Source organism: Malaclemys terrapin, chromosome 9 (assembly GCF_027887155.1).
Source record: "Malaclemys terrapin pileata isolate rMalTer1 chromosome 9, rMalTer1.hap1, whole genome shotgun sequence".
Lineage (NCBI taxonomy): Eukaryota > Metazoa > Chordata > Testudines > Emydidae > Malaclemys > Malaclemys terrapin.
In genome coordinates, this window is record NC_071513.1 from 70,193,173 (window position 1) to 70,210,555 (window position 17,383).

The 17,383-nt window shown below is 40.8% G+C and overlaps 1 protein-coding gene across 7 annotated transcripts in view; it reads right to left on the bottom strand.

The window, feature by feature from the left end:
- Window positions 1-17,383, bottom strand: part of DOCK10 (dedicator of cytokinesis 10) — a 228,050-nt gene that overhangs the window by 165,121 nt on the left and 45,546 nt on the right. The gene's annotated exons all lie outside the window — the stretch shown is intronic.

Sequence of the window (17,383 nt, forward strand, 5' to 3'; positions counted from 1 at the left end):
CTGAAAATGTTACATCTATAGACAGACAGCTATAGACACCTTTGTTATATAATTGTTCAAATTATGTTTTTGACATGTAAGATATAATACAAGAAATTTCTGCTTTTAATATTTCCTCCCCACTGATGTATAAAATATCTGAATAAAAGAATATTTATTACCAGAGAATGTAGTCTAAAAAACGGTTAAAGAGGAAATATCTTCTGAAAATACTCTATTTTTTTTTTTAAATCCCTCTCTCTTCCCTATTTACAACATTTCTCAGAAAACTTTCTACATCCTCCTTTTTGTGTTGGGATTTTTAAGCGTACTCTCCCTTTAACAACAGTCTGAATCCAGGGTAATTCTGCTGGCTTCGAAAAGGAATGTGTCAGTTTGGTGTCATCTGACTTACTCTGCATTTATATCATTCTAACTGAACAGAATTTGGCCATCTAGTTCTAATTCTACAGCGTCACATATAGAAAGGCTAAAAGATTACCTTTCTGTAACATCCAGGCTGCGTTTCTATAAAAGCATTATTAATCTAAGGCATTGGTAACCATGGCATATAGGAAGTATCACTGATGCATACAGTCCCATGATTTCCTCAGGTCACATTATATCTGCCTGATATACTGTATAGCCATCTCCCCAAAAGCTATTTCAGCCAATTAACTTGCAGTCCCCTTCATAGGCATTACTGGTACAAAACAGGTTTAGAGCTTACAGAGCTAACCACAGGAGGATCAATCCCAGAATACTGGGATCCTCCAGTGATGTCGAGCCAGTATAACAGCTCCTAGACATCTCTGTCCCTTCTGCCAGGGTGGGTATGTACTGGAGATGGGGCCAGGTCTTGGGGCTTCTTACATTCTGGCAAGCCAAGGCTACTGTATCAGCTTCTTGAAGACGATGGCAGCAGTATAATTTAGGTCAGCTGTCAAACTACTCTAAATTAAACTAGGGGATTAGATCAGTATATAGATGTCCCAGGAGAGCACAAAAGACACTTTTCCACCACCACTGCTTGGCCATTGCTGAGGATACGTGTCATGCTATATTTTCCCATCATAGATTCTCTTTACATGTCATTCCTTTTTTTTTTTTTTTTTTTTTTTTAAATGATGTGTTTGATCCAAGGCAATTAACAGTTTTCCTTAATTCTCACCATGGCTGAGCTATGTCTCTCTTCCAGAGTTGTGGGTGCACCAGCTAGCCATGCATTCCTCTTTCAAAAAGCTTCAAACTGCAGTAAAAATAACATTTCTATAATTTGTTACAGTCATCATGCAGCACATAGTCTGAGGCCTGCGACTTTGTCCTCAGTGCCATGTTTTCCGTCCAATTTCCAACTAACCCTTTTCAACTCCTGAATGTCTTTAGGCATCTTTCAAAACCTCTGCAGTATTCCATATTTCTAGTTGTAACCCATGTGCAGTATTCCTATGCTAAATGTGAGAGTTCTTGTCTTCTGATGGCCGTTTGGGAATATGAACCACTACAGCACATCCTTATGAAACAGTATGTCAGTTGGATTAGCCTGCTTGTTTTTGTCTATGACATTTCACAACTTAGAATACAGTGGAACCTGAACAACAGAACGCTCTTAATTGGCAACTTCCTGTCTTCAGAGACCACCCCTCCCCCTTACTGAGCATACTGAGCACAATTCTGCTTTTTTCTTTATTAGAAGACCATCTCTATTAAGCAAATGAATTTTGCTGATCTCTCCAATGATTACTTAAGACAGGTTTCACTGTACACACATTAAGCAAAGAAGTGAAAGTCTTCGCCGTCTGGCAGTAAAAGATGGAAAAGAGAGAAGTCCTTTGCCAAGACATGCAGACATTTCCAGTGGCTAACAATACAGAACCACAACATTAACAAAGCTGGAATTCTTCCTTATTTTCTCTTAAACCACCACTCTACTCTAGTTGATTCCTGACAGCCTCTCACATGACACAGTGGATGGAACTGCCAAGACAAAACGTCCTTGCCAGACATTAAATTTAATGCTGGAAAATTCAACTCTATTGAGTTAACTTAATGCAGGTATAGATTCCTCTCAAAGACTCTTTAGAATATCGACCACTTTCTCTAACACTTTATTGTGCCAAATGGCCATAAGGTTTCCTTTCCTCAAACCTCTTTCACTATTGCCTGACTGCAGGAAAATAGGCTGAACATTACTGATAAGTGAACCTGAGAAGGGACAGAAAAGGGTCGGGCCAAAATGTGACATCTAGTCACTGCCCCAGGTTGGGATGAGCATAGCATTGTCGCCCCCCCCACAACCCCAAAAGGGAACAGTGACTGCAACAGTGTGACAGACACTTGTGCATGCCTTGCACACTCAGTCACAGCTTCAGGGTAACAGCAACTGTATCTCTCCTCACATCTCTGTGGTCCACTCCAGGAGTGCCCAGTCAAGACTCAGGTCTCCAGACATCACCAATCTCTGGGCAGTGGTCCTTGCCCCACTACCTTTTGACCAGGGAGTATTAAGGCTGCATAACTTCCTGCCTTATACAGTGATATCTCCATGAAACTAGTCTGCCTAATGGCTAATACCTCAGAATTGTTTTTTTTCCCTCTGAGGACTATGAACAGTGCATTGCCATCAGTTACAAGTTACCACACAGCTCCTTCTGAGCAAGCACATTTATTCTTAAGATAAAAGCGTTACAGACAAAACATATTTACAAAAAAAACAATAAGTCCCTATGTGCATACTAAAAGCTTACCAGAGGTTACCCCTCAGTCTTATTGGGCCTAGCTCGCCACTGTCAATGGCGAGCTAGGCCCAATTTCAATCCTTCCACAATGGTTGGGGCCCTCTTGGACAGAAGGTCCTGTTCATTTGCTGGATCAGAAAGAAAGCCTTGTTTCACTTCAAGCTCATCCTTTTATATCAAAAGCCCTTTCTTTGTCTTCTAGTCTCTGGAGAGCCCAGCTTGAACCAGTACGTATAAACCCCTCCAGAGGCTGATACCACTATAGAGCTGTTTAGTTGCAATCACTTCCTTTGACACCTCCCACTGTCTAAATTCCCAAAGGAGCTGTAGTACCCCCACCACATGGAGTAGAACACAATTATACATAAACCATTCATATATTTAATGTCCAGAAAGATGCAATATCTGTCACACACTTCCCACCCCTCGCAGCACGCATATTTAAAGGCTTGTCAGAGTCTGGTCCTTAATTTGGCTCAGAAAAGCATTACAAAATCAAGATGCAGCTTTGAACTTTATCCAAATCTCTGAAGTCTCTGTACTGAAACTGGAGACCTGACAAGAAACTGGAGGATCTCTCCTATCCTTCCAGATTCTGGTCAGGCTGGAGATCCTGCAAGGGCAGCATTTCTCAAGGGATATTGTCATTTCTGCTTCCTGAAGTTAACTGAACTTCTATGAACCTCAACATAAATAAAAGGTGATTTTAGGTTCAAGTTGCTTCTTATTCTACCTACACCCATTTTTCTATCCCCACTAAGAATCTTCCTGTCTTTCTTCAATGATTTGACTCCCAGTATTATTTATTATAATATCTGGTAGCACCCGCAAGCTTTGAGTGTTACATGCATAGCAGAAGGCATCATCTCTGTACTGAGAAGCACACAGTCTGAATACTGAGAAATCAACAGAAAATATGTAGGAGGTGGTGGAACAACAAATTGCAATTGTGTTAACAAATATATATAAGTAGGACTGGTATGCTGCTGGCTGTAATTTAAAAAAAAAAATCTTTCTTTTACCTTTTTTCTGGTCGGTAAGACGTTGCTGTTTTGAGTAGGTATTCTCTGTACCTGTAATAGGGAATACCATTGGGGCCAGTAATATCTTACCTCCTGGTAAAAGCGTAAAATAAAACTTTCCTGGCACCTACTGTAAATTATATCCTAATTACTCCTTAATCTTGACAGTGGCAGGCAGCAAGTTCCTTACAACCATCAAGGAAATAACGGCTCTTTAGAGTCTATGGACTTTCACAGATCTTGACCATTACATCAGTGCTGCTAGTCAAGTAATTTGCCTGCAGCATTTAGATTACCACACATGTTAATGTTGCAAATAGAGCAGTATTAAATTAGATAAATCAATATGGCTAAGTCCCCTGAACTGCTTTAAAAGTCACAACCATAAAGTGTAATGTAAACATTATTATTTGTATTATGAGCATCCCCAGGTAGCAAAGTGATGTTACTAAGCCACAATGTTGTCCCAACTATTTTTTTTAAACAGACTGGATCACCCCAAGAGGTTCTCCCACTTCCAGGAGCCTTGCCTGATAACTGAGAGCTGTTGCATCTGGCTGATACATTTGGGTTCCAGAGAATGTTGAAGTATTCAGCGAAATGATGAAATGTCAGGTAGTTACTTCAGTGTTTGCATCTGCTCTGATGTCTTACCTGAACATTTTCAGCCAACATCAATGTTTAGAATGAACCTAACAATATGAAGTATCTGTATATCAATGTGATTCTTTCTTTTCTAGAAATGGCTATATATTCTCTTAGCTTTATGGCTAGTTAGTATCTGATCTGCTTTATCTTCAATGAAACTCCAATTAAAAAATAACAACTCTCTTTCTTTCTTTGTTACTGTTCAAATCTTCATCTGATGTAATTTGTTTTCTCCCTAAATCTATGAATTATTTCATGTTGTCATTGACTTCAGTTTGAATTTATGATATGCACTGATGCGTGCATGTGTAGCTGTATACAGAAATAAACCATCAATGTGGTTTGCTGTCCTTTGTTTCTTTAGTGTTTTGATGGTGGCCCTATAGAAATATGAATATTAAGTGTCAAAGGTCCACATCATCAGTTAACAATCTCAAATATAAAGATACTTTTTAAGGATATCAGGCCAAATATTTAAATGTATAGTTGATATTCTGAACTTGAAATCATATTGTCCTCCAAAACTATATAATCTGTCTATATTCCTACAAAAAGGAATCATAATGTAACCTTAGCTCCAAGTAACAATGCTGCCACTTTCAACAACAAACTCAGAGTCCCGAGTTTCTTTAGACTCATTGGAACTCACATGCAATGATAGGAACTCACAGCAAGTGTCAGGAGAATGAAAGCATTGCAGTCAGCTCAGTACTTTTGTCCCAGAAGGATACTGACACATAAAACAGAGCAGATTGAAAACGTATCCCTGATTTGTGCACCCATACGAAGAACTTGCACATGCATGCACTGGACATGGACTTTTAAAAATGTGATCCCCACACATTCTCCACAACACAATAAAACCAAATACAATATACAAAAGTATAATAAAACATCACACTTCTAAAATGCTCCCCCAGAGAAACAAATGAGGAAGGGCAATTAAAAAAAAAAAAAGGAAATAAAGGAAAGAAAAGAATGATAAGGGAAGGTGATAAATATTAGAAGGGAATGCGCTAATTGGTAAAGAGGTGATGACTAAGTGACATGGAAACTAAACACCAGTCTCATTTCTAGACCTTCTCATGCATACTTCAGAGGCACCTGGGTGAGGTGACATGTGAAAGGCTGCACTGCCACCACATGTGTGGCCGTGTTATATGGATAGAGGAGTTCATTCTCTTCCGTATCAATCTAAATTGGCTTACTTAAAGTTCTCCTTTTCACAAGATCATCCATCAAACAATCTACTGGGATAGTAATTCATAGATTCATAGATTCTAGGACTGGAAGGGACCTCGAGAGGTCATCGAGTCCAGTCCCCTGCCCGCATGGCAGGACCAAATACTGTCTAGACCATCCCTGGTAGACATTTATCTAACCTACTCTTAAATATCTCCAGAGATGGAGATTCCACAACCTCCCTAGGCAATTTATTCCAGTGTTTAACCACCCTGACAGTTAGGAACTTTTTCCTAATGTCCAACCTAGACCTCCCTTGCTGCAGTTTAAACCCATTGCTTCTTGTTCTATCCTTAGAGGCTAAGGTGAACAAGTTTTCTCCCTCCTCCTTATGACACCCTTTTAAATACCTGAAAACTGCTATCATGTCCCCTCTCAGTCTTCTCTTTTCCAAACTAAACAAACCCAATTCTTTCAGCCTTCCTTCATAGGTCATGTTCTCAAGACCTTTAATCATTCTTGTTGCTCTTCTCTGGACCCTTTCCAATTTCTCCACATCTTTTTTAAAATGCGGTGCCCAGAACTGGACACAATACTCCAGCTGAGGCCTAACCAGAGCAGAGTAGAGTGGAAGAATGACTTCTCGTGTCTTGCTCACAACACACCTGTTAATACATCCCAGAATCATGTTTGCTTTTTTTGCAACAGCATCACACTGTTGACTCATATTTAGCTTGTGGTCCACTATAACCCCTAGATCCCTTTCTGCCGTACTCCTTCCTAGACAGTCTCTTCCCATTCTGTATGTGTGAAACTGATTTTTTCTTCCTAAGTGGAGCACTTTGCATTTGTCTTTGTTAAACTTCATCCTGTTTAACTCAGACCATTTCTCCAATTTGTCCAGATCATTTTGAATTATGACCCTGTCCTCCAAAGCAGTTGCAATCCCGCCCAGTTTGGTATCATCTGCAAACTTAATAAGCGTACTTTCTATGCCAATATCTAAGTCGTTGATGAAGATATTGAACAGAGCCAGTCCCAAAACAGACCCCTGCGGTACCCCACTCGTTATGCCTTTCCAGCAGGATTGGGAACCATTAATAACAACTCTCTGAGTACGGTTATCCAGCCAGTTATGCACCCACCTTATAGTAGCCCCATCTAAATTGTATTTGCCTAGTTTATCGATAAGAATATCATGCGAAACCGTATCAGATGCCTTACTAAAGTCTAGGTATACCACATCCACACCTTCACCCTTATCCACAAGGTAATAATAACTACCACTAAAAATAACTAATAAGAATAACATTTAGCTCTTAAAATCAGTGACTAAATCAAAAGGAGAATCTTTTCTGGTCACTCTTATACTGCTTATTTTGCCAAAGCCAAGTCATCTATCCACTCAGAGTATTGTATTTCCTGATGTTAATGGCTGCCAAGTTGCAGGGTAAAAAAAAAATATCTATCTATATACACACACACACATATATATATATATATATATATATATATATATGTGTATGTATGTACATATATATGTACATACATACACACACACTACTTAAATTCTTGAGATGTAGAAGCCTGGCTGAATGAATATAGACTATAGACTCTGTGAAATCAGGCCAACACTGAAACTATATTAATGGTACAGAAATCTTCTGTTATTTTCTCCACCAAAAGGAGTACAAAATCATTGTCTGTCTCTTTTGAATGGCATGCAACATTTCCTAATCTGTTGCAGTTCCTGCTTGAGCCACAAAAAATAAAGAGCTAAATAGCAAAGGTCATACCAAATTTCTGACTTCTGCAGAGGAAACAGAAGTAGCTGCAAAACTCACTTCCCATCACTCATAGCACGTGGGCGTGAACTCAGGAACAAAAAGAAGTTAAAAAAATACAAAAGATGGAGCCCTGTGGGGAGACTTGAGAGTCTGACACTTAATGCTATTGTAATCATTCCTCTGGCAGTCTTCTGCAAGATGCTCAGTGTTACATACTCTATTGGGCTCCCCCATCTTTTCTGACCAACAATTGGATGCCGAGTGGGAGTCACAAGAGCTGAAGGCTCTGCTAGTATATTTCAGGAACTGAGAATGATAATCTAGATGACAGTGTGTGTATAGGTTGTGTTAGCCGATAAACTACATAAATATACACTGCAATTGCTATTTATATTCATCATCTTTGCTTTCATTTTCAATTCATAAGCACATAATTATTGTTCATCTGATCCTGCATGCTCCAACAATGCAACATTGCTAAAAGTGGGTCATGCAATTGGACTGACAGAATCATATCAGATATAATTTGTCATCCCTTCAGAGCTTTGTCAGCGCACTAACTAGGAAAGTAATTATTATCGATGTCATACACCCCATACAGATTCCATGGTCTAAATGCCAAAAATCCCAACAGAAGCATATCATATCAAAAATTGCACATCAATCTTTCTTTGCCAAAGACCACTACAACTCCCACCTGTTTATGCTCTCTGTATGTGTGTATATATATATATATATATATATATATATATATATATATATATATATCTCCTCGATATATGTTCCATTCTATATGCATCCGAAGAAGTGGGCTGTAGTCCACGAAAGCTTATGCTCTAATAAATTAGTTAGTCTCTAAGGTGCCACAAGTACTCCTGTTCTCTTCAGGATGTTGAACATGTTAACAACTTGTTAGTGGTTTGTGAATGCACCAATGGGAACACTGTGCTTGTTAAGATCTCTTCCTTAGACAGGTAAAGCAAACATTACAGCAGGAGAAAAAGCAGCTACTGCAATTTAAGTTGCATAGTGCTTTCTGTCCTAACCATTTGTCTTCAGCTGCTCAAAACTTTACGAAAGCGTCACCTTTGGGGCTGAAATGTTCTAAGTTAGTGTTTGCCTGAAAGCATGTTTTTACTGAGGAAAAAACAGTTCTACCATTTTCGAGAACAAGAAGAGTGAAAAAAACCTACTTCATTATTAAAATGAATACAACTTTTTTCAGAACTGCTCTAGCACTGAATCAGCTTGGCATGCAAAGCTGACATTTGCCAGGCAAATAGGTCGTGTTCCTGCTGAGCACCCAGGCCCTCATCTAACCAAGCGCTTAAGCACTTGCTTAACCTTAAGCATGTGAACAGTCCAGCAGAAGGGTTAAACAAGCTCATTCTTTCACTTGCTCTACAAATCTGTAAAACTAGCTCTGAAGGAGGGCTGAGAATTCATCATGATAACTGTGACATTAGCACACAAGGTGAGCTCTCCAAGGCAGTGAGACGACATCCCTGCAACAAACAGTCATGAAAGGAAAACACAAGTCTCTTTTATAATATCTGCCAGGGCTCTGATAAATGTGCCTTTCCAGACATTAGCTCCTGAAGTCACCAGCTCCAGCTATGTCAATCCATCTCTCTTTTCTTTTTAGGCTGATAGTGCACTGATTTCAACTATTCTTTTCACTGTGCTTTTACCTTCGCTTCATGCCCCAGGAATTAGTGTATCTCATGCAGAACAAATATGTGAAAGGTTCCTGAATTTTTGTGCACTGCATGAAAGGTGTAGACACACCCTCTCATGGAAGTTGAGGTGTCATGAGCTTTCAATGGGTTGTACTTGCCAGCTTCTTTGTGCACAGTCGGAGGCCATGGGACTCCTTTGTGGTTGAAACTTCCCCCGAGGGGAGGGAAAGAGGGAGGCCTTCGTTTGGGTATTTCATCAGTCATGAGTTTGATTTCACATAGAGTGCCTAATGGGTCTTACAGTATACACACACACACGCAAACACACAACACCTCAAACAGCCTTAACAGCATTCATGGGCGCTTGCTGTTAGTACATCCTGAGCCACCTACTACCCCTTCACTGGTTTTCCAAGTTTCTACTCATGGAAATTCCTCCCAATTCTCCCATTTGGGAAGCATGCTCAGCTGTGTGTGGAAGGAGCAGTCCCTGCATCTATGCGGATCTTGGGAGCTAGTAACAGATGCACAGCTATCTGCTCTCCTATTTCCTCTTTTCAGCATGTCATTCATAGCAACCTTGCTGTTATGCTACATCTTGGAGTGAGGTTGCAAGGGAAGATACTGCTGGTCTGATCAGCTGCAACTTCTGGGCAGATTTCGACGTTGGAAATCCAAAGGGTGCATGATATGTTTATCTGCTACTCCTCGCTCATGATTCTCCTTTCATTTGCACTGGTGCAAACCAAGAGTAGCTCCAATGAAGTCAATGGAATTATACTTTCATAAAACTAGTGAGAGGAGAGAAGAGAATCTGGTCCCAAGTCTCTCTTTTCCACCACCAGCACTCCCTCCCACATCTCTCAGGAGTAGTCACCATGTGGGAGGGGGGAGGAAGGGAGATGAGGTACTGTACAGCAGCCCTGTCCTTTGGTTCCAAGTTGGGGGGTGTGGAGTCTCCATATGTGGGTTCTCTGCTATGCTATCCAGCAGCACAGACAAAACACAGTATTTCATCGGCTTTGGCCCCTAGTGCCCCTGAGTAGGTTGGATCAAAACTGGGCTGTATTATCCCCTCCCCTCCCCTAAACAAAGAGAATTCTTTCCCAGCATTCGTACATCAGGAATCGGGGCAGTGAACATAAACCTTCCATTAGCCATTTAATCCTGCTGATTCAGACAAACACAAAATAAGCAATTACTTTAATTTCTTCTTTAGTTTATTCCATTGGGAAATCTTAAAAAAACATTATTCTTGTTTTCATAGAGTAGGGCTGGAGTCATGTCTTGATAACAAAACACAAATAATGATGAAGGGCCATAAGAGGCTATTAAATAATGTAATCATCTCTGTTTACTCTTTCCAGACATGATGCTGTTTGCAGTTTCTGGCTTCCACTGCACGCTAGTCTGACCATGGTTCTAATGTATGCCATTGATGTCTACTGTCAGCTACAAAAAGGATTGTTTTTCTCCGTTTATTTACCCAGAAAAGCTCAGCTCAAACACAACATCTGGTTTAGAGAGAAATTCCACATTTTTATCCAATTTCCCAGCTGGAATGATTGAAGCAGAAGGAGGTCAAGCAACTTGGCCAAGGTCATACAGTCTATCAATAGGTCTGTCAGGATTAGACCCTGGGATCCCCTTGACTGCTTTGTTCTTAATCACTAAACTGGTCTCTCTCCTTATACTGTACTATGTGCATAAGTCGGTGTTGCTGTGCCTAAAAGCTATTCTGTTAAATATTGCATTCTTATGGCCCCAGACACGTATGTGCATATCCTCACAGCTCCTGGGTATATTCTGAGCAGCTCAGTGGAAACAGACCACACGTGATAATCTATCCTTTGGATACCCTGAAATACCCAGCTCATAATGTGATTTTGGCAGACATATAAAAAGATTAGGAATTTCAAAAGCATATGTGATGGACTGGTCTCCCTTTTTCATTTACTACACAAGGAATGAATGTGAAGTCCTGCTAGTAAGATTCATATTAATTTAATTTAGTGTGCAGCAAGGGGAAAGGGATTCAAAACAAAATGCTCTCTTAACTCCTCTCCTCCTCTTCTAGATGGTCTGCATGGGTCTGGAGACAGAACCAGTGTGGGCCAGTGTATACAGTGCTGGACTGGGAGTCAAGAGACCTGTGTTCTATTCTTGGCACTGCTACTGTACGACCTGCAACACATCACTTCACTTCCATTTCCTGTCCCATCCTTTGTGTGTTTAAACCATAAGCTCTTAAAGGCAAGGACTCTCTCTTGCTACGTGCTTGTAACAATGCCTAGCCCAACATTCCCCCAGCTGCCATGGTGGCCTGTCGGCATTACTGTAATACTACTAATAAAGTTTCAGTCACCTGGACTTATTAATGGCTCATCAGATCTGGATGGGGAGAATTTTATGGTTTATCTGGGATAAGAAGCTGATAACTGGGAATCCCAATAGATATTTGTGATAAATCGGTGATTTTTCTCACTGATGAAGTAGTTTTATTTATTTATGAACATGAAGAAAGGCTGGAAGATACAGACAGGAACAGAGGAAATCCTGTACCCCAGAACTGGCGCTAGTTTTGTGGGGCCTTGTGCGATGTAATATGCAGGGCTGAACCCAGCCCTGCCTATTAGGTTTCTCCTGACCCATGATCTCCAACCAATAGGCTCTGAATACTCCCTCCCACCACCCCCCAAACCAAGTGACACCCCAGCAAGAATTTACTGTGGACCTAGTTACTCAACCTTAGATGTCTAGACATGGGAAGAGAAACTAGCAGAACATCCACTTCCTTGTTCATTTTCTTTGTATTAGGTATATCAGTTTTCAGTTATAATGCAATCGAGGGTACTTTTATCAGCTATCATAGAATATTAGGGTTGGACGGGACCTCAGGAGGTCATCTAGTCCAACCCCCTGCTCAAAGCAGGACCAATTCCCAACTAAATCATCCCAGCCAGGGCTTTGTCAAGCCTGACCTTAAAAACCTCTAAGGAAGGAGATTCCACCACCTCCCTAGGTAACCCATTCCAATGCTTCACCACCCTCCTAGTGAAAAAGTTTTTCCTAATATCCAACCTAAACCTCCCCCACTGCAACTTGAGACCATTACTCCTCGTCCTATCATCAGGTACCACTGAGAACAGTCTAGATCCTCTCTGGAACCCCCTTTCAGGTAGTTGAAAAAAGCTATCAAATCCCCCCTCATTCTTCTCTTCTGCAGACTAAACAATCCCATTTCCCTCAGCCTCTCCTCATAAGTCATGTGCTCCAGACCCCTAATCATTTTTGCTGCCCTCCGCTGGACTCTTTCCAATTTTTCCACATCCTTCTTGTAGTGTGGGGCCCAAAACTGGACACAGTGCTCCAGATGAGGCCTCACCAATGTCGAATAGAGGGGAATGATCACGTCCCTCGATCTGCTGGCAATGCCCCTACTTATACAGCCCAAAATGCCGTTAGCCTTCTTGGCAACAAGGGCACATTGTTGACTCATATCCAGCTTCTCGTCCACTGTAACCTCTAAGGGTTTTCTGAGATTTTTGCAACACATTCCCACCAGTTTACACATAGAACTATGCATCTGAATCTCAGCTAACATTTCACTTCAGCTCCAAGAGGTAAGGGATACATAATTCAGTGCTGGTAATGTTAATATCATGTGGTTTTATTTCTTATAGGAAGCTAATTTCTTAGTATCATGCCAAAGAGCTCTTCTATCATGGCATTAACAGCGAAGCTGCTATACAGTTTTGTTTTGCTTTACAACTGGCACCTTTATTAGGTCCTCAAACATATTTTGCAAACTATTAGCCTGATCCTGAAAGCATCATGTGAGTAGAGCCAATGAAGTACAGGTGAGAACAGGAAAGAGGATAAAGCAAAGTGCAGTAATATTTCAAAGGCTAGGAAAGGAAAGGAATGAATGTTACATTGAGCATTAAGGGCTAGATTGTGTAATTTACCCTTACTACAGGCCTCCACAGATCCCTGCTGCCCCAAGGACAACTCAGGAGGCAAACCCGAGAGAGAGTAGAACCACAGCTGTGTTTCCCCTCCACCTTCCTGGGGGTGATTTGCTCCAAAGGGAATCTTCCCCTTGTGTGGAGTGCACAAAGATGATCTTTTCCTCTTGAGCCTTAATCTTCCTACCCCCACATATCTACACTGGGGACAGGGACAATCCGGCTCTACCCAGCTAGCTAGGTTATGTACCATGTAAGTCCAATGAATCCATTCAACCGGTACTGCAATCTGGAACATCCTGCTGATGATTTCAATTAAACACCATTTAAATACAACATAGGAGAGAGTGTCAGGAGCTCAGACGCTAAGAAGTTAACTTCTGATTCTCTACAAATAGATCCTGCATCTACCAGAAACAAGTGCCAGCAAGGGATGTTGATAGTTACCAAAGCAGAGCCTGCATGAAGTTCTTTCCCAATCTGTTCCCTTTTCTGTGCTAAACTAAGCAGATACAGTCTCAGCCTAGGATCAAATCCCTTTACAAATATTCCCAAGAAATCTCTTTGCTTCTTAAATATGTCTTAAAGACGCTTGCCTCTTAAATATGTATCAGATAATGTACAAGATCACCCGGTTGGAATGCTTTATCATATCTGTATAACTCCAAACTGCTTTCGATTTTGCTTTTAAAAGGAAAATTGGCAAGTGATTGAAGCATGCAATAGTTTTTGGCAGTGTGAAAATACCGTGTAAAAATCTTCCTTGGGAGTTGGTACAAACTATTGTGTCAACTTACCTCTCAGACATTTTGGGGGGATTTTTTGTTTGTTTGTTAAACCGTGTCTTTTTTGTGTAATGAACAAACATTTAAAATATACATAAATTTAAAAATAAACTGCACTAAATGAACATAGGAACATAAGAATAGCCATATTGGGTCAGACCAAAGGTCCGTCCAGCCCACTATCCTGTCTGCCGACAGTGGCCAATGCCAGGCACCCCAGAGGGAGTGATAATCAGGTAATGATCAGGTAATGATCAAGTGATCTCTCTCCTGCCATCCATCTCCACCCTCTGACAAACAGAGGCTAGGGACACCATTACTTACCCATCCAGGCTAATAGCCATTAATGGACTTAACCTCCATGGATTTATCTAGTTCTCTTTTAAACCCTGTTATAGTCCTAGCCTTCACAACCTCCTCAGGCAAGGAGTTCCACAGGTTGACTGTGCTCTGTGTGAAGTCTGTTTGTTTTATTTGTTTGTTTTAAACCTGCTGCCCAATGAGAATAGACTGTTCTTTAGAAAATAATTGAAGTACAAATGGAAAAGTTAATTAAAATCCATTTAAATCAAGGCTTTCCACATGGTGATTTAAATCATGATTTAAATTCCTAATTTAAATAGCCATGGTTTAAATCAATCCACCCTACAAGCCACAGACTGAAGATGTTCTGCCAAACTACTGTGAATAGCAAATACATTTGTAAATATTAAAGTCTGCAGAGAATTCACAAACAAACAAAGCCAATATCAGAACTGGCTCTGCTAGGAAATATTCTCTCTTATTGTCAGCTCATGTTCAGTTTAAAAAGTGCTTGCTGAAATGTACTGTGCTTAACGAACATTTCCTGTAGTATTCTATGTTAGTTAGAAGGAACTTCACTCTTTTTACCTGGACAGTTCCAAAAGACGAGTAGCAGACGTTGTGCTGAGAAGAGGCGAGGGGTTCTGAGATCAGAGTAGGCAGTACCACTCCTGGAAGAACCTGTCTCCAGGCTCATGCTTCGTCCACCTCACTTCCTCAGGGTCCCTGTTTTACTCTCTTGCTTGATGCTGAGAACCTGCTGGTGGTAGGTGGCTGAGAGTAGTTTCAGCAACCCTAGTGGAGCAGGGTTACAGAGCAAATGCATGCTTACAGGCCAGTTGGCAGGTGAATGGAGAATAACGGGACTGGATGCTCTATGTTGGTGTCTAGTGTTTCTAGGGAGCTGTGGGTGCCCAAGGGGGATGAACAAAAGCTCCTTAAGCATGTGGAAGGGTGGAGTGAAAGCCAGGGAAAGAACTGGGGTCATGGCAGCACTGGAAATAAAGGAGGAGGAGAGATGAGATGAGTTAGCTCAGTTGTTATCCCTCACTTAGGAACCTGTCCTTAAGTTTCAAAAGATTAGAGCTACTGGGCCCAGTTTCACCCGTAGTCAATCCTATGCAACTGATTGCAATGGGGTATACTGAAGGGCAGACATGGCCCAAGTTCTGCTATACACACTGCTGTAACATGTTTGCAGATATTATATAACTAACGGGGAACATTTCAAAGTAATGGGGATATCCCGAGCAAGCAAGGTACATTTTAAAAATTATGTCTATTAATTGAGTTTATCCTTCTAAATGAAATAATTCCCGCATATGTACAAAAAAAGTGTTCCCCTGCATATTACCTATAGAGCAAACAAAAATCCCTGATGACATCAAGGTCACAGATCAAACCCCCAAGACCTTACAGAAAAGCCAAGGAAAACTGTGAGCGGCATGACCTTCAACTCCTAATAGGCTAGTTTGATAACAAGTAATAATATCAGAGGCCAGTTATTTGTATTATCATAGTGCCTAGGAGTCCTAGTCATGGATCAATATCCCAATGTGCTAGATGCTGTACAAAACAGTCCCCTGATACAGTCAGACTGTTCAAATTATTATATGCACCATTCTGCATGATAGTTGACCTGTATTTTGGTCTGAGATGGGAACCCATCTATTTTCCATTCCACCTCCTTTAATTGTTCCTTTCTTGAGAGAAATGTATAAGAATCCTATGACCGGACTATTGCTGTATTACAAAAGCCTAGCCCCAGGTTAAATTTGGCTGGATGTACACCAGTGTAATTGGCTTTGTACTTTCAAAAAATACCAATAGTAATGGGGAAAAAAATAGGATGTGATAGATAGCAGACAGAGAGAAGGGAGAGGAAACAGAAAATAGATGTTTTATAAAACAGATCTGTTTCAGAGTGATCCTGGAGATATCAGCAAGTCTGAAACAGCTGTAATATGGTTATTTTTCATGGATAATTAGTTCAGTATAACACTATATATAGTAAAAAGCAACAGAGGGTCCTGTGGCACCTTTGAGACTAACAGAAGTATTGGGAGCATAAGCTTTCGTGGGTCAGAACCTCACTTCTTCAGATGCAAGATGTTGTCTTGCATCTGAAGAAGTGAGGTTCTGACCCACGAAAGCTTATGCTCCCAATACTTCTGTTAGTCTCAAAGGTGCCACAGGACCCTCTGTTGCTTTTTACAGATTCAGACTAACACGGCTACCCCTCTGATACTATATATAGTGACATTCAAAGTTGACAGGCCCAAAATGTACCTTATCATTTCTATAACACACCAGTGGTCATCAAGAGTTAATGCCTTTCAATGAGTATCCCAGCCTGGGTCAGATCTGACCACACACACACACACACACACACACACCCCACACCCTTTTTCCATTCTTATAAGAATGAACATTGGAACTGTTTAGAGGATGATGTTGTGTAAAGACAGGGAGGAAGGTTCCTGCAGGAGACATTGTCATTTTCCCCTATTCCTCTGGCCAAAAATATGGTTGCTGGAAAGGCTACTTAATAAGGCACAATTTCTACAGGCATTAGAAGCCATTCATTTGATGGGGGACAGGTAGAAAATTGGGAGAGTAACTGTTTTGTTGATTAATCTACCAGTCTTCCAGGAGCAGTGGCCATTTGCATGGGACCAGATTCTGAAATAAGCTACACTGGTGACTTTGATGGAGCTATTCCGGATTTACCTGGGTGTAGCTGAGACCAGAATCAAGCCCTGTGAGTTGCGATTGCTTGATGATGAAGAAAAACTGTATCTGAGCCTGGAACAGCAGGAAAAGCTTTGGCACACTCTCTTCCTTCAGTTTTCTAACCTAACCAAGAGTGAGCTGGATGAATGTTTATCCAGCAATCAAGGCTTTTCTTTTTTTTCTAGAAATAAAAAGGGGGTGGGAGGAAGGGAAGAATAGGACTTTAAAAAAATAAAATAAAATAAAAGCCCCAAGGATCTTCCAGCTAGAAAAAGAAGGAAAAAAGCCATGCCGTTGATTGGAACGTCTTGCTGCATCAAGACAAAGTAATGAGAGCCAGTGATTAAAAAGGTAAAAGATATATTTGTAAAATTTAACAGCAACATACCAGTTTTATTTGAGATGAGAAGAAAAAGATATTTTACACTTGGCTTCCCTCTTTTTCCTCAACGAGCTCTCCTTTGCCTCTTGATCTCTTTCTGTCTCTCTCCCTCCCATCTCCTCCCTCCTTCCCCCCCTCCCCCGGGGCTGGCTTTTTCAGAAAGTCCATTTCTCTTTA